At 42.1% G+C, this 25,760-nt stretch overlaps 1 protein-coding gene across 2 annotated transcripts in view; it reads right to left on the bottom strand.

Annotated features, from left to right (window-relative positions):
- Sncaip (synuclein alpha interacting protein) overlaps nt 1–10,647 on the bottom strand; it is a 145,432-nt gene extending 134,785 nt beyond the window's left edge. The window contains exon 1 of one of the 2 annotated variants that reach the window (XM_074076562.1): nt 10,162–10,647. The gene's annotated coding sequence lies outside the window, so the exon portion shown is untranslated. Of the gene's footprint in view, nt 1–9,556; nt 9,677–10,161 lie in introns of those variants that run through there. The other variant, XM_074076561.1, reaches the window with a different exon arrangement.
- Nucleotides 10,648–25,760: the final 15,113 nt, after the last annotated feature.

The raw sequence follows: 25,760 nt of genomic DNA, 5'->3' as shown, positions 1-25,760 counted from the left end.
TCCCAGGTTGGAAAACAAAGAGAGTCGTGAGTGTGTCCTGGAGGGCCAACAGAGGTCTGATCTATGTGCTGAGGGAGACAGAAGAGAGGGTCACTGAGTTTGATTGAGGACTCAGAGTCCACGCATGTACTCCACGATGGGCCACTAGCCACATGTGGCTGCTAAGTATTGGAATGTGGCCAGTCTGAGTTAAGTAAAAACACACATCAAATTTCAGAGACTTAGTATGAAAAGAAAAGAATGTAGGTATCTGGCTGGCTAATGATTTCTTTATACACACTGGTAAGATTTTGGCTATTTGGAGTTAAGTAAAACATATTATTAAAATTAATGTCACCTATTTTCTTTTACGTATATATAATATGCCTACTAGAAAATGTGAAATTATAATGTTATATGGCTAACATATAATGTAAGAGTTCATGGACTCTTACATTTCTATCGGTCAGTGCTGTGTTTGACATCACAAGATAACACTTAAGGAAAAAAATCTAGTGATGCTCCCACAGAGGCTACCTCAGGGGCAGGTGGGCCAACAGGGAGAAGTGACTATGGAATAAGGAAGGGAACACAGGGGAACACATCGGGGGCTACAGAAGGGGAGCAGAGACTGGTCATGTCTTTACTTTCTGAGTAGGGTTTGTCTGCTGAATTCATTTGCAGCCATGGGAGCTCAGAACATAAAGACTAGGATAATAACATCTCAAGCAAATCAGAAACAGCTTGTGGCTTATAGTGAGCAGTACTCTACTAGGGACCAAATCAACTAGCCCTTGTCTGGGTCCCACCCGTGGCTGTCCTTTAGTCACTCTTGCCTTTTCATCCGCAAAGGGGAGACTGAGATTAAATGCTCTGCTGTGTGTTCCCTGATTCTTTCAACTAAGTCTCTGGAAAGGAAATCTGAAGCACCCTAAATATCCTGGAGAGGAAACAGGCTAGAGAAGTAGAAAATGGCTTGTAACTAGAGTTATGAAGCTGCAAAGAACAGAGAAACTTGAATGGAATCATTTTGTTTTTCTTTTTTTTCCAAAGTTCCCTGGTTCAGGTCTTATCCTCACTTGGTGGGGAGAGTGACTAGAAGTAGCAGTGATATACATCTGCTTCTGCATTTAATTCCATTTCCCCATTTGCCAGTTGGAGACTCTGAGTATCCTCTCTTAATCTTGTTCTCCATAGATTAAACAGGGTGCATGGTAAATGTCTTAAAGGGTTGGCTATAACATTATTTTCCGAAAGGGCTGGCAATTAGCAAATACTCAATGTTTATGTGGAGCACCTAGTATCACACTCAGCAATGACTCTTATGTTTCTTGTGGATCATGGCTTTTACATTTACTTTTTGGGGAAGAGGAGGCAGTACTGGGGTTTGAACTCAGGGTTTCACACTTGCTATGCAGGTGCTCTACCACTTGAGCCACTCTGTCAGCCCAGGGTCATGGCTTTAAAACAGATTTTTTTTTAACTTGGGAGTGCAGAGAGTTCCAGGAAATATAAAAATGGGATCAAATAGGTTCTGGAAACCCATGACATTAAATCTAAAGTGGTAGATGTTTGTGTGTCTGTGCACATCTTTCTTCTCCAAGGAAAGAATCCATAGGTTTCATCAGAACCTCAAAAGGCTCTCAGCCTGAAAGGAGGTTAAGAACCTCCAAGCTTCTGAGGTTCCCAAAGTGTTTGGCTCCTTGTATGAATCTACACAATTCCTTTGAATGACTCTCAGAGCCAAGCCTTTCCCATGTCTGCTCAAGAGGCTTGTGTTTTACACACAGCAGGACAACCTCCTTGCGTGGGCACCTCTTATTTGGAAACAGCAGGATCAGAAGAATGTGACTAGAATTTCTAAGGTAGAAATGCATCTTAATATCAAGTAGAGGGATAAAAAGTATATACATACCCTCTTCTTATATATATATGTATATATATATATATAAAATATATGTACCTACATACATATATGTGTGTGTATATATATATGTATATATATATTCATACATACACACACATATAAAGACAGCCCAATGAATCCCATCAAACACTGCTTGAAAAGGGGAGCAGGAGGAGGGGAAATTGGAATATAATGGAGGCGATAAACTTGTGTAAGGTACACTGTACACATGCATGGAATTATCACAGTGAAACTTCCTTGCATTATTCATGTATGCTAATTCAAAAATAAAATAAAAGTTAAAACTATATCAGATAGAGTCCTGTCTTCCTTATCTCTTTATAGCTTTTCCATCATTTTTTGACATAATTTTGATGACCAAGAGAGGCTACAAGAATGTTTTTAAGAGTAGTCACTTCATCTTAGAACAACAACAAAAATCATCCTAGGGCTGGGGACATGGCTTAAATGATAAGAGTACTTGCCTAGCATGCGTGAGGCCCTGGATTCCATCTGTAGTATCACTGAAAAAAAATCATCCTAGGTGAACTAGGTGAGCCCATTAGAAGCTTGCTTCTACTCCTCAGCAACCCAGACCAGTGTCTGAGTGTCCAAGCAGCTTGTCAGTCTCCAGGGAGAGGGAGTTTCTTGTCAAGCAAATAGCCTCCACTCTCCAAATCTTTGTTTCCTTATGAAAAAAAAAAAGATGATAGATAACAACACCTCCTTCCTAGGCCTGCTGTGAGAATTAAATGAGAGAGTAATTGTAAGGTGTCTGCTAAGCACCCAGAACAGATGACCTCATAAATATTAACCATCAAATATCCTCTTTCATAGAAGGAAGAAAAACAATTCCTCATCTGGTCTCCAAACCATACATTTTACCCCAGAGATTTACTTTGGGTCACTGGTATTTTTCAGTCTCTTTCTCAAGGTAGTTATTAGTGACCACGTAAAAAACAAAATGATAAAACAGGTGGGAAAACCATTGAAAAAGTGTCTGAGCAGCAACTTCAAAGAGAACCTGTCTTTAGGTCCAATATTATGGTATGCAAATATGAGAATCATGATAAAGGAAACAGTCAACCTGAAAGAAAATCACTTGGAAAAACTAAAAATGAGTAATTCAGCCCGTACTTTTCATTCATTCAAACATTACTGAGCACGTATGGTGTGAGAAGTCCCATTGGCAGCAGAGGGAGATACAAAGACTAGAAAGTACAGCTCTGATCTTTGGCCATTTACCCAATAGGGGAGGCCACTATGTAGACCCAAGGCAGACCCTCAGGTAAAGTGTGATGCAAGAGGTGGGCAGGAGAGGTTGTTTAGCAAAAGCTTCTTGAAAGAACAAACACTGGGGTTGAATCTGGAAGAGAGGTGCAGTGGGTCAAGAAAGCAGCAAGGACATCCCAGCAAGCCAACAGCACGTGCAGAAGTATACAGAAAAGAGAAAGAGTCACTGGGAGCTCCAAAGTTATACAGTCAGCCAGCATGGGGATAAGGTGGGCAGGTAGCAGAGGCCTTTGCTGAATACACCCATTTCTCACACCCTCAGAACAGGGCAAAGCTCACATCATGGAGAACCTTGGGGTTCAGGCTCAGCAACTTGGAGCTTTTCCCAGGGCTATGGCAAGGTTTTGAAAGGTCCTTAGCAGGGAGCTGCAGGATGTAATTGTATCTACTTGTCCTTTAGAAAGAGCTCCTGGCAGTGGTGAAGATGGACTGACAGGAAGGTGAGACTGGAGGCAGTATTTTTAGAGATGGCTTGTGAGAACTGAAACATGGATGTTCTCAACTAGAGGAAGAGAAGATTAAAAGGTGTAGCAGGAGGCCTTCGTGCATGACTGATGAGGCGGAGGAGGAAAGGGAGGTCAGATCAAGATAAATGCCAGGTTCTGGTTTGGGGAAGACAGAACAGTAGGTAGATACCTGCTTGGACAGCACACTCTCTCTCCTTTTCAGTATTTGTTTTTTGTTTGTTTGGCAGTACTGGAGTTTGAACTCAGGGCCTAATGCTTGCTAGGCAGGTGCTCTACCAATTGAGACACACATCCGGCCCTTTTTGCTTTGTTTATTTTTCAGATAGGGTCTTGTGCTTTTTGCCCATGGCGGGCCTGAGACCACGACCACCCCACTTATGACTCCCAATGTAGCTGGAATCACAGCCACATGCCACCACATACTTGGCCTGTTTGTGGAGATGGGGGTCTCATCAACTTGTTGCCTGGGCTGGCCTTGAACCACAGTCCTTCTGATCTCTGCTTCCCAAGAAGCTAGGACTACAGGCATGAGTCTCTGCACCTAGCCTCAATAGTTCCTTTTTAAAAAACATCCCTTCCCTGTTCTTAGGTCATCCAGTTACTGAGAGTTTGTCAACCATCCTCCTATACACCTCTTCTATCTCCAGTCTTCCCCCTTCTCCAGGCACAACACCCTCCCCTTCCACAAGGCCCCAGGACTGGGCACATAACCACAGCCAAGCCAACTGGCATGGCCCAAATCCTTGGCTATAGGGACTGGGTTAGGCATGCATGTAAGAGCACAGCAGTCTAACTGGAATTAATGCTGAAGTCTTGTCTTACAGGGCATAAGCCTGAAGCTACCGAGGACCTCTTTGCTACCATGAACAGGACGGATCAGAACTGGACCTTCCTGAACTTTTCCTTTACATTAACCAGGATCTACCCCTTCCCCCTTAAGTACAGACAGTTTCTGTCATTTTCAACCAAGAGTGAGTCCTGACAAACTGTGTTTCAAACAAGAAAAATAAGTTTATCTTTATTAGTGAATTAAAAAAAAAAGCCTACAGTACTGTGACAAGAGTGCTTAAAACATTTAAATCTACAAAAGGCACTTAGGGATTTTATTGCAAACTCTACCCTGAATAATGAAAAGCCAGACCAGACTGTTTCAGAAAATGTTTCTGCACCAGATAATGGCATGTTCACTCATTCAATTAACGTTTGCAAGGTTCTTAGGCTTGTGCAATAAAAACTATCAAAGTGTATGCTCAGGTTGGAGCCAGTCCATCCCAGGCTCCATAAAGAGCAGCTGTGTGTGCCGTGCAGACTAATTGTGTGCAGAGAGGCCAGGTGTTTCTGTCTGGCCCAAGAGCTGCACCGGGTGGTAAGGACACCACCTGAATTTCAGTCTCCCGTCTATAAAGTGATGCTGGTGAAGCAGTAACTCCAACGAGCCCTTAAGTGAAACAGAACAGAATGTGTTTAGAATTCCTCTCCCTCTACTAAAATGTCCACTAACATTTATGGAGGAATCTGGAGAAAGCACTGTGCAAAGTCATCTCTTTATTTTCCTTGAGAAAGCACAACCACTACATGGGTTTTGTTGTTGTTTTTGGTTATTGTTGGGGCTTTTTGTTTTTGTTTGTTCCTGAGGCAGGGTCTCACTATGTAATCCAGGCTGGCCTCAAACTTGCCATTCTCCTGTTTCAGCCTCCCAAATGCTAGGATTATAGGCACCTGTATCACCATGTTCGGCTCTGCATGGCTTTAACTTTTATTAATGCACCTACATCACAGCATAAATATGCATAGCTTGTTGCCGCCTGCACTCTTTACTTCTCTGTGGCTAGGCCTAAATAGATCTTCCAGTGTGCATATGCTTGGTTCTGCCACTATGTGACCATCCCCACTTCTGAACACAGTGCTCCAATGTCCTTTGAGGAAGCACCAACCACCTTCCTGCGGGGTGCCGCATTGGTGGGGCTGTCAAGCAAGGCTTCTGGCTCAGGAGTGTGCATGCCACTCAAAGCAGGCCAAAGGGGTCCTCTCACCTGGCAGATATGCTGAGTCCAAGGGCAGAGTAGTCCAAGGCAGGCCTCAGAGCATGCTTCAGGAGGAAGAGAAGAGAACTGGCTCTCCTTCCCAGACCCCAGACAGTTTCCAGGCTAAGGATGGTTCTTCTGATGTCCCTGTGATATCTTACAGTAGCCCCGAGTGCCACATTTTGTCTTCTGCTGCTTTGCAACTAAAGAAACTTAACTACACACAAAAATCCACTGAATTTAAACACTGAACAACAGCTAACACTCATACCATACTCTGCAGCCTTCAATTTATCTCTTTTAATCAACCTTTCTGGAGTCTTCTCCTCCTCCAAATAAAACATTTACTGATTTTTCTATTTCTCAGAATAGCACAACCATTCTGTCAGTCACTTAGGCTTTTTGAAATCGCAGAATGATTCTGACCCTGTACTTTCACTAGCCGGTATCATAAGTCACCAAATACTATGCCTGGGTTCTCTGGATCAGTCCCTACCTCCACCTTGGTCAGAGCCTCTCCTCCTTCCAACCACGCTCCACTAACCCTGCCACCAGTCTACTTTCTGCATCGCGATGCTGCTGTCACAAAGATATGGCTATACTTCTATTATCACTGTACCTCTCCTGTTCTACCTGTGGTTACAGGACAAAGATTACAGCTAACAGTACACTGGGCAACTCCTGAACCTAAATTCTGGGCTCTCCATGAGCAACTCTACTCCTCTGCATTCCACCACTCCTCAGCAGAATGCACCTGCAGAAGTTTCCTCAAAGGTGTAACAGATTTAAAAAATGCTATTATTTTTTGCAGCTCCCTCTCATCTTAGGTGGAGTCTCCCCGCATTCCTTGAATCTGGGGTGACCTCCACTTTGATGCTAATTGAAGAACAGGTAATGTAATACAAGCAGAGGCTTGAAGTCAGTGGTGGTGTTCTTCTGCTGCTCTTTGAGTACTCTGCTCTTTGAACTTGCTGCACTTTGGCTGCTGTGTGAAGGCCAGGCTAATCTGCTAAGAAGGGAGGTACATGCCCCATTCACCCATGTACTTACTTGGCCATCGGCCTGACAACTGCCAAGTAGGAGAGCACACCATCCAGGATCATCCTACCTGCATGCTGAGGATGCACGTGTGAGGATCCTCAGCTAGGATTAGCAGAAGAATCACCTTGTTGAATCCAGACCAAATTGTTGACCAACCAAATCATGAGCTAATGGAACTAAGTTTTGGGGTGACTTAATAACTGATCCATGCATAACTGCTGAAACATCTAGGCAGATATGGTTTCTTTCTTCTCCAAATTCCTTTTCAATTGCTATTGAGTTGAGTTTCCTGAGCACTCAACTATAAAATGTCTTCTTTCAGGTTTTATAGCATTATTTGATTTTTCACATTTCCTATTTCTCCCCCTCTGTATTCCTTGTGAAGAGATTATGCATTTAACATTTTTATACCTCACATATGCACAAAGTGAACACACAATAATACAGCTAATACTTTTCTAGGGCCCAGTCATCAATCATATCAATTAACAATCACCATTTTGGTCATTAATTTTAAAAGCTTAAAAAAAGAGCTATGATGCAAACCATAAAATATAAAATCTAGTTATCTGACTGAAAAAAGTGCATAGTATATATTTAAGCAATCGAATTATGAATTCATATTCAGTAAATTTTGCCCTCCAAGTGAATTTGCATACCAAAGGGCAAAAGGAAACAAGTATGTCAAGATATTTGTTTCACAGAAGCAACTATTTAATTTTCACCAAACATTATTTTTCTCCCAAGACACATATTTCTCCTATGTGGTTTGCAACATAACCTGAAAGATTGCCAAACTAGGCTTTTATCCTAAGAGTGTCCTGGATTCTCTTGTTGCTCTTCAATTAGAGTTTGCATTTAAAATAGAAAGCCCCTTGTGTCTCTTATAATGGTGCACCTGCTCCTTGGGAAAGAGATTTCCTCTTTTGACAAGAAATGCCTTAAATCTGGCAAGAAACATGGCTTCAGGCTTTCTCTGATAATATCAAAGATCATTTGTCTGTATTAGATGATTGTGTAAGTTTCCCTCCTCTTAAGAACAGTGAAGTCCTGCTGCAATTCCTTCAAAAATAACAGCACACATAAAGTTCCGTGGCCTCTGTTCTGCATTTTCACTGTGCACCTGCACCGGAACAACTGCCTGGACTCAGCAATGCTGTGACGTGGGAGACAGACACTCATTTGCTTCAGTGACTTCCTTTCTAACATCAACAAACATAAATGTCACATTAATGAAGGCAGCATCATTTCAAATCCACTATCTTGCAAACTTCCTTCATGTGTGCCATAGAACAATGAAGTTTATATCCAAAACTATAGCCAGCCCTTCTTTTAAAACCCCCCTTTGACTTTTATTTCTAACTGAAATGTTCAAAGACCCCTCAGGAAAGCATCATCTTTTTCTTTCTGATTTTAGACCTGGGTAGTCAAGCATAATCCTGTAATACTCTCCTTCTAGTGAGACTTCTGTGTTCAGCACCAAAGTGTCAAGCCTTTTCCTAATAGTTCAAAGGACACAGTAAATCAGACTGGAAAAGTCAATAGACATTCTCTCTCAGTTGTGTACACATTAGCATACTGCTTTCCTACACCTCGTTCTCTTTTTAAAATTTCAATACATACAAATGAAATATAGATTTGAACCTATTCCCAACTGAGATGTCAGCTCCATAATAAGAGAAATAGGTTTTTGCCTTCCTGCAGAATCAGCAATGAGAGTGGTGCCTGAAAATTACGTGTTTAGAGTGACACCTTGCAGTACGCACCGTCTGCACCCAGGCAATTCCCTAAACCTCCCAGACAGTCCTTCGTTCATTTCCCAAGTGCACCCTGGCGGGGTTCCACCGCACGTGCTGTGTCCAGACTGTCCTCTGTGGTTCTCTCCTCCTGGGGCTCTTGCACGGGCACTTGTCATCAAAGAAGATGGAGTCCAGCCTCCAGCAAGTGAAAAAGGGGTCCCGACAGCAACACTTCCTTAATGAACTTTCCCAAAGAAAGCAACGTTCCCACAGGAGAAAAAAAAGCCGTTTCCACCCTCCCAGCGGTCCATTGAAAATGAGCAACAATGCTGTTGCCTTTTTGTTTCCTAAAGACTTTCTTCGCTACGAGCAGTAGCGTGTTCCTCAAAGAATGCTAGTATTTCCTGTGGAAACTGTATGGCTGCCAGGAATGGCTCATAATTTTCCCTTTTCTTTTCGTAAAAATGAAATAAACAAAACGTGGCATTTGACAAAAGCCAAAATTGGGTTCAGTCCACTTACCACCTGCAGATGAAAGTCATCAGCACCGAGGAGGCCAAGAAACCTTCCTGGCGAGATGGACTAGGACGAGCCGGGACACCGGACAGCGCCGGAAGGCGACAGAACCGGGCCGGACGGGGCAGCCGGGGAGCCGGGGCGAGGGGCGAGGGCTCCCCTTGGGCGGAGCAAGCCCTGCGCCCCTCTTCTTCCTTAAGTGTTATTGTTATTCCTGTGGCTACTACTGTCACTTCCCTCCCTGGCTCAGCCCCGAGGAGCCCCCGCGCTGCCCATCCTCGCCTCCAATACCACCCGAGGTGGCAGCACGAATAATAAGCGCACGGCGGGCGCGGGCGAATTCACAGAACAATCCTCCGGCCCGGTTCCCGGAGCGGCTCGGCCGCCGCCGCCTCGGTTACTATAGAGACCCCCGCCCCCTGCCTCCCGCGGCGGCTCCCGGAGCTGCGGGACTCGCGGCACAAAGGGGGCCCAGGCTGGGGGGAGCGGAGGCGACACCCAGGGGTCGCCCGGTGCAAACTTGCAAAGGCTCTGCCCCCCGCGCCACTGCCCTTCGCCTCCCCGCGGCGCCCGCTGGGGACCTGGACTCACCGGGAGCGCTGGGCGCGCGGGAGGCTCGGGAGCGCGGAGAGGCTGACGGACAGACGGACGGACGGCAGCAGGCGCAGGAACAGGCACGGCGGGAGCGGGCGGGCGGCGGGGGCGCTGCCGCGGCCCGCTACGTCACAATGCGGCCGGGCCGCGGGCGCCGCTCCCCAGCCCCCTAACGGGCGCGCGGGCGGGGGTAGCCCCGGGGCGGCCGAGGGACGCGGCGCGGGTGCGGCGCACGGTTCGGGCCCGGGGTCCCCGCGCGGCCACTGCCGTGCCGACGCTGTGGAGCCGCCGCGCCCTCCGGCTGCCGTGCGCCCCGCGCGCTCCCCGGCCGGCGAGCCCGGCTCGGCTGAGCGACAGCGACCTCCCGGCCGCCCTGCAGCGCGCCCCTCCCCGCCGCGCCCCTGGCCGCCTCCCCACCCGACCCCGCGGGCCCCGAGCGCCGACCTGCGGCTCCGGCCTCACCTTTCGCTCTCGCGCCTCCTGCGTCTCGGCCTCCCCGGCTGGCCTCGCCTCCTCCCGCCCACTTTGGCCCCCGCTTCCCGCGTTCTCCCCCTCCCCATTTGCTTCGCGGCCTCTCCCCCTGAAATGAAATCGCCCCTCACCGCCATCCACGCGTCAACCGCCGCCACCTCACTGGTCTCCAAACCATTCCGGGGTTCCAGCATAAACCGGGGAGAGAGCCTGGGGAGAAGCAGAAGGTGGGCACCGTCCCGAGAAACTGGTGTCCGGGGGGCGCTGGGCAGAGTGTTCTGCTGTGGCACCGAGGCTTCGCGCGCTGTCCTCCCCAGGCGCGCCGCCCTCCAGGACTTCGCAGGGCGAGGGGAGGGGGCTTTGCCGAATGTTCTGCGCCCAAGTGCGGGGGGAGGGGGCTGCCGCCGAGATGTCGGTCTGAAGTAAAGGCTTGTTAATTCGACTGCGTTTTAATGTACCCGCGGCCCTGCAGTCACAGTCACTTTACTTTCAGCGTCTCAGGGGGCGAGGAGGCTGCTGGACCAGGCGTGAGCAACGCCTGCAGTGGTGACTGCGTCTTTCCTTCCTGATTTCCGAGATGAAGTCGGGGGAGTGAAAGCATTTATGGCAACTCTGGCTCACCACCGTCTCGCTGTTGCCCTTTGGAAAGCTTTAAATGGTTTGTAAGAAATCCCTTTCCCAGGCGAGATGACTTGGACACCTCCACCCAGCACAGCCATTGAGGACCACACTCTTGCTCCAGGGTATGGCTGCTTGCCTGAGGCTGTCCCAGAGAAAGGTGTGATGAATTAAGTCCTGCTCAGTTAGGGGCATCCAGTTAGTTCCCTTGCCAGTTGCCGAGGACACACGAGTGGTGCCAAGAGTCAGGGAAAGCCAGCACTACTACCTGAGGAGTGCCAATTGGGATGTGGTGTGAAAATATATTGCCAATAAAAAGGAAGGCCTGGTTGTTTAAAATCTGGGGCTCCCTGGGTGTTTAGCATACTTACTGTATGTAGTTCCCATGAACTCCACAGGAAAGAGGCAATTGTTGGTACACTAAGAATGACCAAAGCGCCACTGTTGCCCTGGACTAATTGGACTAGTGCTGTGGTCACTCTGTGACCGCTATCTTGAGTCCCAGCTGAAGACACTCACATTTTTTATTCCACTTCCTACCAAAAAACTGAATTTTCCCCCCAGCTTTTGTCTAAACAGCCAACAGCATGTCCTGCAGTGTTGTCATTTGTTTATTGTAACTTATCATGTATAAGATTTTAAGTACATACATGGAAAGTGGCTTCATAATTTTTAAAATACACATTATCCCTCGGTAGAAAATATAAAATCAGATGACATCATATGGCACTAAAAATACTTGAAAATATTGGGTTTAATTTGCTCACATCTGGTTAAAATAAAACTTTTTTTCCTAGTGTAAACTCTGAAAAGAGCACATCTTGCTTCTATCCAGTAGATACAAATGGAATTGGTGTTTCCTTTGACATGATATATAGAGAACATACTTCCATTACCATCCTCTTAAATGTTTTGACAGTGCCTTTTTTGAAAATCAGATTGTAATTTATTGAAGGATTCATTTATTGAATTATAAATGGGCACTCCCTTCCAACTGTCCTAAACTTCCTAAAACTCTCACAATGAGCCAGGTATTCATTCAGTACTCAACAACTGGACAAGAAGGGAGCCTGATAGTCTTGTATGTCCAGAAATTGGATTGGTCCAGAGTTTTCTGTCTTAGCATGGCCAAAGGAATAGCTTGCCATGGTGTAAAACAGCCATCTTTGTGAGGTTCTTTCAAATAATTTCCCTATTTTTATAGTTCTTTTGTTACTTTCTGTTCCTAACATGTTTTTGATTACATACTTGCCATTGTTTCCATGTGATTATTTTTACACTGTGATTTAAATCTATGCTTGTATACACTTTCCCACATAGGCTGTGAGTTTGCTTTTGTTTGCTTCTCCTGTGCAAACTCTTGCCAAATGAAACCACAAATTGATAGAGCAGTGTGGAAGTAGTGAAGTCGTTGGCTTCAAACAGAGTTGCTAGATTTAAGATTAGATGGCAAGAACGCTAGCTTCCTCTGCATAATGTTGACTTTTTTTTTTTTAAACTAAACTAACAACTGCTTCTGCCCAGGCTTTCAGGCGTTTCTTGCTGACAACCAGTCTCTGATACTCAAGTTTTCTAGTCAAGTAGCTAGCTGCCTCTACTGGCTATGTAGCACCGATGGAATGGCTTGGAACCACAGCCACGTATCAATTTTTCTCCCCTTCAAACCCTCCACCCGGGTATACCACAGCATGGGTGTGCTCTTCTTAGAGCACTTAACGTCCTCCTGCCTCTTGTCCCTTTCTTATCCCCTGCCACTCAATCATCAGTTCCCATGACGATGACAGGGAGCTCATATTACTCATGTTTGGATCCTCAGCACTGAGCACATTTTTATACTCAGAGCTAGCTACTGAAAATAATTAGTGCAGAAGAGCGTATTTCACTGCATATCATCTGCCAAAGAGCTGCCATGTAATTGTTCATTCAATTATTACAATTAAACATCTGCCTTCTCTATCCTTTTGCCCAATTTCCATAATATATCTTTATTATGCTATAAATATTGAACGAAACTACCATAATACTGCTAGCGATCAAACAGAAAAGTATCTTCTATTTTCTTCCTATTTTTAAGTGCAGATTTTTTACTTGATAAAACATACAACTTTGTAGTGACGTCTCAGATTTTTGTTGAGTGAGTTGGAGTTATTAAAGAGAGCCCTGTTTAAGATCTTCTCAGGTTTCTGCTTGGAAGCTATAATTTGTTTGGGTTAGGCTACCTTTTTAAATTCTAGAGCCAAGTTTGCTTGGCTTTCACCATATATAAGTGATAATAAGATTTCTGCATCAAGAAGCAGACCTTACATACTATGCAAATATGATTGTATCAATCAGTATAGGTTAGACTGTGCTATGGCAACAATCATGCCAGTCTTTACCCAAAACTTCCATACGTTAAGAAACAGCTGTTTCCCTGCTCTCACTATACCACAATTTCTGATCAGCTGTATCTTTGCTTTATGTCCTCCTTACTTTAAGCCTCCCGCCTACTGGAGCAATATTGCTGGCCACTCTAGTGAGAGAAAGAAATGTCTAGAGTGACCTACACCAGGAACTAAGTACTTCAACTCAGACACTCTGCTCACAGCTCATTGGCCAGAACTAGTGGTGTGGCTCTACTCAATCACAAGAAGATAAGGACGTGCAATCCTACAATATATCCAGAATAGTTGGTAAATAACAATGCAAGGACGTAGCTTAAAGACATGAGAAAATTCTCTCTGTATTTTACATAAAAGCCATAAAGTTTATACTTAAGTATGAAAATTGATGCTTTAACAAAGGGGGGGACGTCTACAGCCATGTCAATTTCTGAAATAGCCAGAGAAACAAGAGTAAGGAAATGTGATTTTGGCAAAGGATAGTTAGACGCTCAGTGTTTGAGCATTTTTGAGGTTTTTCAGAGACAGGATGGTAGACAAATGGCATTATCCAGTTTTCCAGCAGGTTGTAGGACAGTCTCACATTTTCTCCCAACCTCCCTTTCCACATACATAACCTCCCTTATCCTTTTCTTCTTTAGCCTAGTGTTTCTGTGTGCCTGAGGCTAGCAAGAATAGCAGTTTAGCATTTCTTACCTGACTTGTTTTCTATCGGTCATTTCTTCACTAAAGCTTTTTTTTCCCTTCCCTTCAGTATTTCTTCTTTTCAAATTTTAGCTTTTTGATTAATCTTGGTGCCTCTAATAAGGTTGTAATTGGGAAAGGAGGTGGAATCCAAATCTGGCGACTTGGCTACTAATAAAAGCTGTGATAGAAGATTTGGTATAGAAGATTTAGGGATTATTAACATGATTCGGCAGGATTATCTTGGGATTCCAATTAATCCTATTGCTATGCTTTATCCAGTCTTACATATCATTAAAGTCTTGTTGGTAATTTTATTCTTTATTGCTGGTACAGAGGCTTGAACTCAGGGCCTTGTGCTTGCTAGGCAGATGCTTTGCCACTTTTGCCACACCTCTAGTACTGTTCATATTCTTAAATGGAAACAATTAGTCAATATGCAAAAACAAAATCAGATGAACCCATGTCTTCCCATTCGTTATGAGGTGACCTGGGGCAAAAAATACAGAGACTATCCATCCATATGAGAGAAAGTTTATCTTTGTAAGTCAGCTGATTTGGGAGTTGTAATCTTTTCCCTGTGCTCATCTTCCTTAGTGAGTTATCAGTAGAGAACACAGTGAATCTCAAGGAATACAGAGAGTAACAATGGATTCTAAACTCTATAGAGCCATTGTGTAGGCTCATGACTACATTTAACTGTTCTTGCTTTAATCCAATAGCTGGATTTTTGCAAGTTAGCACTAAGTGCACTTGGGTTCACTCTTCACCTTGGACTTGAGAGACTCGTTGGCCTTTCTGATTAAGCTCCATCCTTAAACCTCCAGTTTTGGTTTAAAAGTAGTAGTTTTGCATCTCCCTGAGATCCCTGAGGCCCAGTTGATGTGTGTCTTTTTCCAGGGAGTCTACCAATATCGTCTTTAACAGGTTGTTTTTTCCTGGATACTTTTCCCGGAAAGCCCTTTGCCTCTCAGGCAGTTTGTTGTCTTTAGGTCTAATTGAATGACTGTCCTTGGGACATATCACTATGCTTTATCTACTCACTGATGGGTAGTCTGAATCAGTTGCAATTGACGATGGTAAAATCTACCTGAGCCTTGTGTGCCCAGAAAAGAGGAGCACCTCCTTACATTACAGGGAATGGTTCACAACAATGGCCACCTTGACTTATATAGAACGGGCCTATATGACTTAGAACTCTCAGCCCATTCTTTTCTCATGACTTCATGAGATTCACAGATAGCTCCCTGTTGACCTAAGACAAGGCTAAATCTTTCCCTTTTTGCCAGAATGTGTTGATGAGACAAGACACAGACCTTCCAACTTCCCATTCTTTGTCTCATGAATGATTAGCTGAGATTAGAAATGTTTGTTCCACTGAAACTTGTAAGACATAGAGATAAGCTTTTCCTTTTCAGCTAATTGACCTAGACTTCCCCTGAATACAAAAATTATACCAATTTCAAATTGTCCCACTGTAGCTTGTCTGTTCCTGTTTATAACAGTTTAAGGGAAAATCAACACAGACACACTCCAACAATCAGATGAACCTGAATAAGATCAGTTCTAATAGTTTTTGCCTTTGATATCACCCTTTTTCTCTTTGGGTTCTGCTGACTCTTTTCCTAGATTAGTCACTGTTGTGTTTTGATAACACAGATCTCATATTTAACCATCAAATTTTTATTTCTAAGGAAACTTTTACAACTAACATTTTTATCTGGAAGGGAAGTCCCTAACATTCTACAATAACTGAGGCATGTTTAAACCCTTCAATTTGTGCAACTTTTTTTTTTCAATTTTTTCTTCCTCTTTTTCTACTGGTGAAATAAATAGCCCTCCTACATTAGAGTATTCAACTTAAGGATAAATGGAAATGCTGTACACTTGAAATGGTCACTGCATTTGCTTTCACAGCATGATGTGTACTTAACAATGTATTAGTTATTAAATTCTCAGGTAGATCCTCTTGCTACACTATGGGATTAAGAACATTTTCCAAAACTTCCGAAGTGGTAACTTGTCTGCTGGGACACACTACTTTCCAACTTGGGCCAATAGAACAAATATTTTCTGGGATGATTTCATAATCTGTGAGCTATACATTGATGGCATATTCATATTCATTTTATCAATGCATATGTCACAAATTAAGAGGAAGAAGGAGAGAGGGACAGGAGAAGAAAGAGACAGAGACAGAGATTCACAGAGATCCTTAGGCAAGGGCATCTGTCACTTCCTAATCAGAACAATCCCCTGATTAAACCCGAATGTGCACAAAATCTCACATTCTCCAGGACAGCCTCACCCTGACTGGGGATTTCCATTTGCAGGGCGAAGAAAGTGGGAAAGTTCATTGAATACTTGAAAATGTGGGGTTGGAAAGTCTTACGAAATTCACATTCTGTAAATGTGGAACACTCTTAGGGAAGGACATGGTTAGACACTAGAGATTTCACATGTCTGCATAAACACAGATTAAATTTTGAACTGGAGGCTTTGGAATTTCAAACTAAGTTTTGATTAGTTTTTCTCTCTTTTTTTCTTTTTTAAAGAATGCAGGTCATCTGAATGTGGTTAAAAGATTTGAAGAGGAATGGAGGTCAACCATGCCACGTTCACGTGGCTCTGCCATGGTTGCAGAGTATGAGACTCGTGAGAATGCATTTCATTGGTTACTTCTCAGTTGAAACCAAATATACTTAATTGCGTCTAGTTTTGTAGGCACCTGTGAAGTCTTTCTTCATTTTTTGTAATAATTTTATTATAGTTTATAATTTGTACCTTGTATATTATATGTCCTCCTAGTTGGAGTCAGAGTATCTGCTGTCTTTACATACAGCTCACCTTTTTTTTTCTCTCACCTATTGTACCTTGAGGCTAAGTAGGCTCATCTGGAAATAATGAGATAGGCTATGAAATGACAAGGAGGATTTAGATCCTGAGGGGATTAAAGCTATAACTGACTTTGCTCTCTGGCTTTATCTTTAAGCAGCTTTTAGTAGGTTAACAAAAAAGAAACTTTTTCTCCTTGAATAAGCCACACAGAGTTGGTACCTCTAAGCAGTGGCAGAAATATGCCAGCAATTGGAATACTAAAGTAATTATAATCTCCACTGTTCCAAATCCAGAATAAATATTACTTCCAAATAGTTTTAGGGAAGAAAGACTAGTTCTGAAAATGAAGTAAAATTTCAATCTTCTTACATATCACTATCTTGTGAGTTTTACTTCCTTCCTAGGGTTTATAACTTCTAGAATCCAATTCCCCAAAAGAGGATATGTGATCCTCTTTAAAGGAAAACAAGGAGAGAAACACTAAATACATTCTGAACTGAATGAAACCCATAATGGCGGACGTAAAAAAGTTGTATGTAAATCATGGGAATGTTTTACAAAGGTGGCTGTGGAAATAGAGGAAGATGTAGTTGTCGGAGTAAATATTTTTAAATTCGGAGTCCAAGGCAGTCCTGTGGTTTAAAGGTTTAAGTACACTAACCTGAGTCAAACTGCCTGGGTTCAAACCTCAGCTTTGCTTTTCACTCTCTTCAAAATTGTTAAATGTGACCAGGCCTTACTTCTCTTAACTTAAAACAGGATGCTAATAGTCCTGAATTTAAAAGATTGTTGTAAGAGTTAAATAAGGTAATATTTTGAAATAATTGAAAAATTGAACACATAAAGAGAATTACTAAGTATTTGCTAAGTGGATAAGGTTTTTGGTTCCTGGTTGAATCCACTGCAACGTGGACTGGAGCTGAGGGCTGGCTGCAAAGGTCTATTTCTCTGCATGTATCTCAGCATTCATTGGAGTCAGGATTCTTTGTTCCGTGTATCACAATAACAGCACATCTTGCATTCTTATGTGGTATGCATATAGTGTCCAAAACTCTCCTTTTATTATAACCACTTACATCATGTGAAATGTTATCTGGAAAATCTTTGAGTTTATGTTCAAATGTTGCTATTAACTCTCTGGCAGTTTAGGATTTTAAAAGTTTAGATCCTCTCATTTGATACTTCACTTTGGTTTGTAAACAGCATTTAACATTCTGCCCAGATCTGTGGTAGTGATTTGACCAGCAATTCAGGAACAAAGGGAAAGGAAGAATTTCAAAAGCAAAATATCTCTAACGAGAGTATTGTCATTAGCGTGTTTAACTTAGGGCTGGGTACAGTATGATCCTGATATGTTTGTCATTAACGTGAGATGAGAAATACAAAGCACTTTGTTATGCATTTATTCAACGAAGATTTCTGAGACCTTGCTATGAACTGAGTGCTGTGCTCATCATTTGGATATACCAAGGTGAACAGAGCAGGCACAACAGACTGCCCTAGCACAGTGAATAAACAACCACATGCCAGTGTTGCTGGGAGTGATGAAGAGAAGCAGATAGCTGGTAGAAAACAAAGGGGGGATTTAATACAACATTGGGTGGGCGGGGAAGGCCTCTGATGTTTGAAGAATTAAAAGAGGCCAACAAACGTGAATAGTGAGAGCATTCGAGGTAGAGGAACAGCTTGCAGTGTTGAGTGTCCAGCCACCAACCACTCAAAAGACAAAAACATGTTCAGAGCAGCTCTCAAATGGCTCAGTGATATAAGGAAGTGAAACCTTCCTCTTGGACGGGTACACACACATAACAAAAACAAAACAATAATTCACCCCACCACCATTAACCATCGATGCAGGAAGCTTGAGTGCTTGCACAGCTCCTGGGCAGCCCGTGTCATGTCAGTGGCTTTGGAGAAAGTAGGAACTCCCACAGTATCCTCCCAGGTGTAAGGACCAAGAAGTGATACTTCAAATGTGTAGCCAAAGGTAGAGAGAAGAGTAATTGTCCCAAAACCTTGGAGACTTGAGACTAGAACACAAAATAAATTTCGGAGCAAGTCAGGTAGGAGAAAATTATGAAGATGATGAAAAAGTCTATGAGAATCATAAATAATCAGGTAGATACTTGAAAAAATGTGTGTTCTAATATAGAATTGAACTTAGGAAATACGACCTAATTTGGAGTGCTTCTCTTTGCCTTTAATTCTCTACATTTTCTGAGAACTGTCTTGCCTTGGATGTGGCTTTTAATAGCTATCTTGACTGGAGGGAAAGAACTTGGACTATTAGTACAGATTTGAGGAAACAGGAGTTTTTAATAAGTCAAGTGCTGGTGGCTCAGTCTGTAACCTGAGCTACTTGGGAGGATTAGCTCTAGAGGATGGTGACTTGAGGCCAACCTGGGCAAAAAAGTTTGTAAGACCCCATTTCAACCAATATCTGGGATCAGTGGCACACACCTGTCCTCCAAGCTACACTGGAGTCTGAGATTTGGAGGATAACGGTTTCAGCTCAACCCCAGGCAAAAGAGTTTGGGACACCCCATCTCAATGGGGAAAAAAAAATGGGCATGGTGGAGTGCACCTGTCACACCAAGAAGGATCACCATCCAGGCTGATCTGGGCAAAAAGTGAGGCCATGTCTCTAAAATAACCAGAGTAAAAAGGAATCGAGGTGTGGCTCAAGTGGTAGAGCCCTAGCCTTATAAGTGTGAAGTCCTGAGTTCAAACCCCAGTATTGCCAGAACCAAATTGTTTTAAAAAATAAAACCAATTCTATATCCATAGCATCTTAAACTACTTAGAAGTGTGCAGTAATATATAAAAGCATCCAAGTCCACAGCAATACTTTCAGTACACCTCCAGGGTCTTTCTAAGGCTGCACTGTTCAATATGGTAGCCCCTGGTCATGTCATGTAGTTCTTGAGCAGATGAAAGTCCAAATTGAGATGGTCTACAAATGTACGATGTACACCAGATTTCAAAGTCTCCATGTGGAAAATGAATGCAGACTATCTCACCAATAATTGCATATGTTTGGATATATTGGATTCAGTAAAATATTTAAAACTAATTTTAACTGTTATTTTATTTTTAAGTCCAGCTACTGAAAACCTTAAAATCACATATTTCAGTTGAATTGCATTTCTACTGGGCAGCTCTGTTCTAAAGGAATGTGAAAAATTGTCCCTATCATCCCTGCTCCCTAGTCATTCATCCAGAGCCGTTCTGTTGAAATGGATAATGTGGTTGGTTGTCCAAGTGGGGGAACAGGTGGCTAACCAACTACAGGTTTGTAGGGAGGGTAACAGATGGACATGACCCTTACGCAGTACTGAAAAAAATGGATGTTTGATAGAAAACTCATTGATTAATGTCAAAAGGAAATTCCTGATGTGTTCTATAGATTTCCAAAGAAGGAAAGTGGGAGTATTGAAAGCAAAGCAACACAAAGCAAAGCTCAAGTTCACCTTCTAGAAGCTCAGTGACCGAGGTGCTACATAAGAGGCCTGTTGTGCATTTTCAAACGGAAGGAGGACATGCACGTTCTCCAAACCTGTACCCATCTTCCTCTCCCTCTCCTCCACCTCGTCCCTCCACAACAAATAATTAGAAAATAAGTGTCGATAGTCTCTGGGTTCAGCACTCAGTGTGCATTGCTCAATTTCATCAAAATAGCCTCACCCCAAGTAGACTATGAAACAGATGTTGTTAATACCTTTTTTTTTGTTGTTTTTGGTGGCACTGGAGTTTGAATTCAAGGACTCATGCTTGCTAGGCAGGTTCTCTACAGTTTTAGCCACCCCTTAGCCCACAGATGTTCATAAGACAGAAAAACTATCATGTCTTCTAAATTGGCTGAAGGAGAATTTTTTTCCCTTTAAAGAGATGTGTAAATGCATGCCTTTCTCAAGCTGATATGTCAGACTTCAAAGTGACTAGACTGTACACTTACTGTTTGACTAATCCCCTGGCTTCCCCTGCTTTGAGATGGTTATAGAAAAGTTCATTTTGGAATATTTTCCCTTTGGCTTTAACACTTGGCAGAGGAGTTCAGTGTCCTCTCCTCTTCCTTGAGTTAGTTGTAAAGCTGTTTGTCATCTCTAGTATCCGGAACACCTGCTTTTTAAAGGACTGCTGGCTCAGGAAAAAGAACATAAGTTATTTTTATGCAATAACTCACCAGCTCAAGGCTTTTTAAAACCCTATCTAAAACAGTGTATTTTTTTCCCTCAATCAAAAAAAGATATTTTAAAAATCAGAAATTTTCATTGTACCAGAATTTCCTTTGGAGATAAATCAGTAAAAGGCAAATGACAGGACAATTGGACAAACCAGAGTAAAAAGAAGGCTTTAGCTCAAACAGGAAATTCTGGGAAACACAAGCAACTTTGTCTTACGATCCAATGAGAAATTTTTATTAAAGAAATTACAGAAACCTAAGGCAGGGAAACCTTCAAAACTTTGGGAAGACCAAGAAGATGACAGGGGTTCTGTTCAATCTTCATATGGAATTTAACACATTTAAAATTCCACATTCAGTGTGTGGCTGCTTTTTCTTTCTTGCAGCAGTTGTCTTTTTCTTCTGGGTACTTCTCTTTCCCTCCCACTGATAGATTGTTGACTAATTTGCTTGCCTCCCTCATGATATGAGATGAGCACATGACCACGAATGGCCAGTCTTCCTGGCCACTGAAATTGCACAGGGACCGGAGATTGGTTGGAGCTATGGAAGAAGAGGTATTGTTTCATATTCTCTTAGATTTGTGAGCTCATGGGGTGAAGAGAGTCTAAGGCAGCTGTAGGTTCCATCGCTACCCAGAGGGGACACTGGTTTAGAATGAAACCAATATAGAGAAAAGTAGCAGTGAGAAGTGGAAAAAGAAAGACAATCTTGACGAAAGAGTTTTAAGCTCCTGGATTTCTTACTTATACAATCACAAAATTTCCACTCAGCTTCCCTTTTGGACATAAGCTAGTTTGTGTTGGGTTTCTTCCTCTTTTAATCAAAAGATTCATGATTAATACATGATCTTTGATTGCAAAGAAAAAACTGTGTAAAAGGAGAAAGGAAGGAGGAGGGAAAGAAGAAAAGTGGAAATAATTTGACTTCTCTTCCTTTCTATCGATGTGTTAGCAGAAACTACAGTGTTACCCAGATTTCCTCTCTCTCTCTCTCTCAGAATTTCTAAAGCAAAAACATCAATTTTAACTTAGCCACTAGAATGGAACATAAACCAAGCAACTGTAATGAAATTAGCCACTCCAAACAATGCAAGTGATCTGTACATAAAAGCACAAACGTTTGAGGAATACCTCTCAGCTCTTTATACTTGCGTTTTCTATTTTGTTTCTTTGCTTTTATATTAATAATCTATTTAAAAAACAATAGATATGTGTTCATTAAAAATTTAAGTAGCAGTCTATTCAGTAAAAATTAAAAATCTCAGTTCTCCTTTAGTTGATTCCTCAAGTGCATTGTTGATATACTCTTTCAGAGCCTTTTCCTTATATACATAAAAGACATTTTTTTTGGTGGCACTGGGATTTGAACTCAGGGCTTCACATTTGTTAGGCAAGCGCACTGACACTTGAGTGATGTCTCCAGCCTGAAAAATTATTCCTTTTTCTTTTTTTAACAAAAAATGAAATCAAAGTATACATTTTCTTTCTGATTTAATTCTTTTAAAAATTAATTTAATGCATTTTATGTACATTTTTCATGTGAAAACTTACAGATTCACCTCTTTCATTTAGTAGCTGGCAAATATTTCAATGTATTATTAGACACTCAGTTTGTCTCTAGTTTCTCACTTTCTTTTGTGCTTGCTGTTAGAACCAATGCTTTAACTATCAATCTTCACTATATGCTGCCTTTAATGGCAGTGCTAGGGGATGAACCCATTGTGCATCCTAGGCAAGTCTTCTACTGCTGAGCAATGTCCCCAGCCCTAATATACTCATACACTCTTCCTTTTTTAAGAGGATTAATTAAGAATCATGATTATTGTAGGAGAGTGAATATGGTGGAAATAATTATGTATGAAAATGGAAAAATGGGACATGTTGAAAATATTCCAGGAATGGGGGGAGGAGAGATAAAGCAGAATGATGGAGGGGGTGAATTAAATTATATATTATATGAACTTTGGTAAATGTTACAATGTACCTCAGTACAATAATAATATGATAATTTTTTAAAAGGACAGAAGAAGACAGAATCATGATTACTTGTATTACTATAACAGCAGTTTCCTAATTGTGAACTATGCCGTAATGATTAGTACAAGAGCCAATGAAAACCCTCATTTTGCTCATGTCCTTTTGTAAACTGGGTCTGATGAAACAGGAAGCAGCCACTGAGGCCCAATTTGAACTGTGACACAAGAGAAGTATCTGCATAAATGATCTGACCCAGGATTGGTGAGGTCACACCCAGCTCCACACATGCACCGTCACCTTCCCTTATGGTCGTATACAACATTCAAATCACGCTCAGGGCTTACACATCTTGCGGAGAACTGACCTATTCCTCTACATCTCTGCCATTTTCATTGTCAATTGCTGTCCATCACCCCACGAGACAGTTTGTAAAAACAGTTCTTCACCTTCAGGCAGATGTCTGCCATCCATTTGTCTAGATCATGAGGCTTACAAGCATTTCTGATTCTGAATTCTGTTGGGGCATTGGAGTCCTGGCAGGACTGACAATTCAATTGCTGCTTTTTAATCTGTCCAGCAGACAGGAATCATTTATTTTACCTTCTTCTTTGAATTCCTTTCCAAGGGAGTTTCTAGAATTCTACACCTGTGCAGTTCTTTCTTATTTGCTTTTGTATCATTGTTATGCCAGTAGACCGTAAAGAAGAGTCACCTCTTCTTTATGTAGAGGCATATGACACTTAAGGTTACTGAAGCCTGACCTTTAATATTTTCCTCAACCTTCCTCAGGCAAGGAAACTTGAGAAAACACTCCCTTCTTGTGGTGGTTTGTTACCAGAATTAATTCTCTTTATACTGGCATTTTTATGCCTGATAGCAGTAAGATGTGCTGAATGATACATGGCTCTTGTTCCCTTTCCTAGTCTCTACAGGGTGTGCAGGTGACTTGTCCATGACCCCAGAGAGACAGCAGAGCCTATATTCATTTTTGTTTTGTTTTCTTTCGTTCTACTGAAAATAAGAAGATAACATGAAATAGTGTTGCAATGGAATCTCCAATAGGTTTTTTGGCCAACACCTATTAACCAATGACATCAGCAAGCCCCACCCTGGTGACAAGGAAGATACACTAACAGCAGATCCCTGCTCATGATGAAATTCAGGAGAGTCTGAAGCCCAAGTCAGCCAGATTTCTGTGACGTGTATTTTTCTCTGTTTGACAGTCATAAATGAACCATTGACCAGCTGCCACCAAAGCAGAGTCATTTCTCGACTTAAGACCAGGAATTATCTGCAAAATTGTGAGGTAGGCAAAGTTTATGTTGGGTGCCACCCACCTTTCTTTCCTTGTCAACTGCCCTCCACTCCCCAAAATAGTCCCTAATTTCCTTCATATCTAGAAACCCATTATTCTCACCCTGAGCTGGCGTGCCTGGGGCACCACTTTATTGGCTTTATTCTTAGATCTGGGCTGAGTACCATATCTCAGGCTTTCTGTCTCTACCCAACACTTGCCACCAAAATATACTTGGCTTTTCTCCCAGTCCCTCTGGATCCTAATAGGATGTGGAATCAAGCTGATAAATCTATGCAGGTTAAGGTCACCAATGGGCGTGTCCCTTGGGTAATTGTAGCTAAGAGGCTCCTCTTGACACTGGGTAGGATTTTCCTTATACTAAAGAAATGAATACTGTGATGAAAATTTCAAGAACTTTCTAAGGGAAGTCTTTGGTGACAGAGGTACTTTTAGAAACCCCTCAAAGCACATTAGAGGCCCTACCTCACCGACTTAGTCCTGGCTTTCTGCCATTCTGACAGGAAACTTCATGGGATATCATAAGAGCTGCAACCATAGCCCAGCAGCCCTCTTGGCCTCCTCCCCACAGCAGGGGAGATGTTGGTCTCCAACATCTCTAACATGAGGCAGCCTCTTGATGCTCAAGAGAGAGGCAGTGAACGATCTTGTTTGAAATGTTCAGATTTCAGTGGTTACTTTTTTCACACTACTTATATCCCACTTCCTCCATGGCTAACCTGCCCTTGTCTGTCCCAGAGCACACGAGTGTTGAGTTATGATCATTGCTTCATAATGGGTATCCCTTAAATGCATACCACATGGCCCTCAACAAGGGAGCCCAAAAGAGACGCATGTTGGGTCAAACTAGGATAAAGAAGACAGTATTGCTTCAACTGATTCCATGATCACTTTTGTCTCTTGTCTTTTTCACCGCAGCTTCATACTTTCTGATGCCTCTTGAACAATTTTTTAAGCAGTATACATTCTATGTAGCATTTCAATCATATATTCCAAGCAGCTAATGAAACTGTAGTATGCATGTAATTTTTAATTAAGATAATAGGAAGAAAAGTTAGCTCACGATTCCAATAAAGGAGGTTGTCTATTTCTGTATATTTCTTAAATACAAATAAAATTTCATTTCACAGAGCGCAATAAATAAAATCCTCTAAGTATCTCCCTAAATTCAATCAACAATTAGGTCATTGGTCAATCTCTCTAGTTGTGTTTGTGTTCCTTTATAAGGCAGGTTGGAATATCTGACCTGTATCCTATTGCTAGAACTAGATTTTCCTAGCTACTTAACTATTTTGGATGCAGGTGTCTAAGCTTAGTGCTTTCTGATTTTTCCATCAGTTAAGATTGTTGTTCAATTTGCTCAGCTTTAGTGTTACATAAACAGAATTTATAGGTACATTTGTTAATCTTGTATTCAGCAAATGATTCGAAGGATTAATGAATAATTGAAGACTGTGATTTTGATTGCATTCCTCTCATAAATTGTTATACAAGGAAATTTTACTTACTTTTCACTCAATTAAATGTGTATTTACCAATTATGTTCGAGAAAGAGGAATGACACTATGCAGGAAAACTTCACATTTTAGGAAAAATAGTAAAAATGAAATTGCAGTTATAAATCCCTAATCAGGGGATCTTAATGTTGGTGACAGTACATTAGGAACAAGCTAATTGGCAATGCAAGAAAGACTGGGAATAGGGAGATTCTCAAATCAATAGAGAAAATAAC

This window comes from Castor canadensis, chromosome 6, assembly GCF_047511655.1.
Source record: "Castor canadensis chromosome 6, mCasCan1.hap1v2, whole genome shotgun sequence".
In the NCBI taxonomy this organism is placed as follows: domain Eukaryota; kingdom Metazoa; phylum Chordata; class Mammalia; order Rodentia; family Castoridae; genus Castor; species Castor canadensis.
Note: the sequence above shows the minus strand (reverse complement) of the source record. Positions and strands in the feature narration are given on the sequence as shown.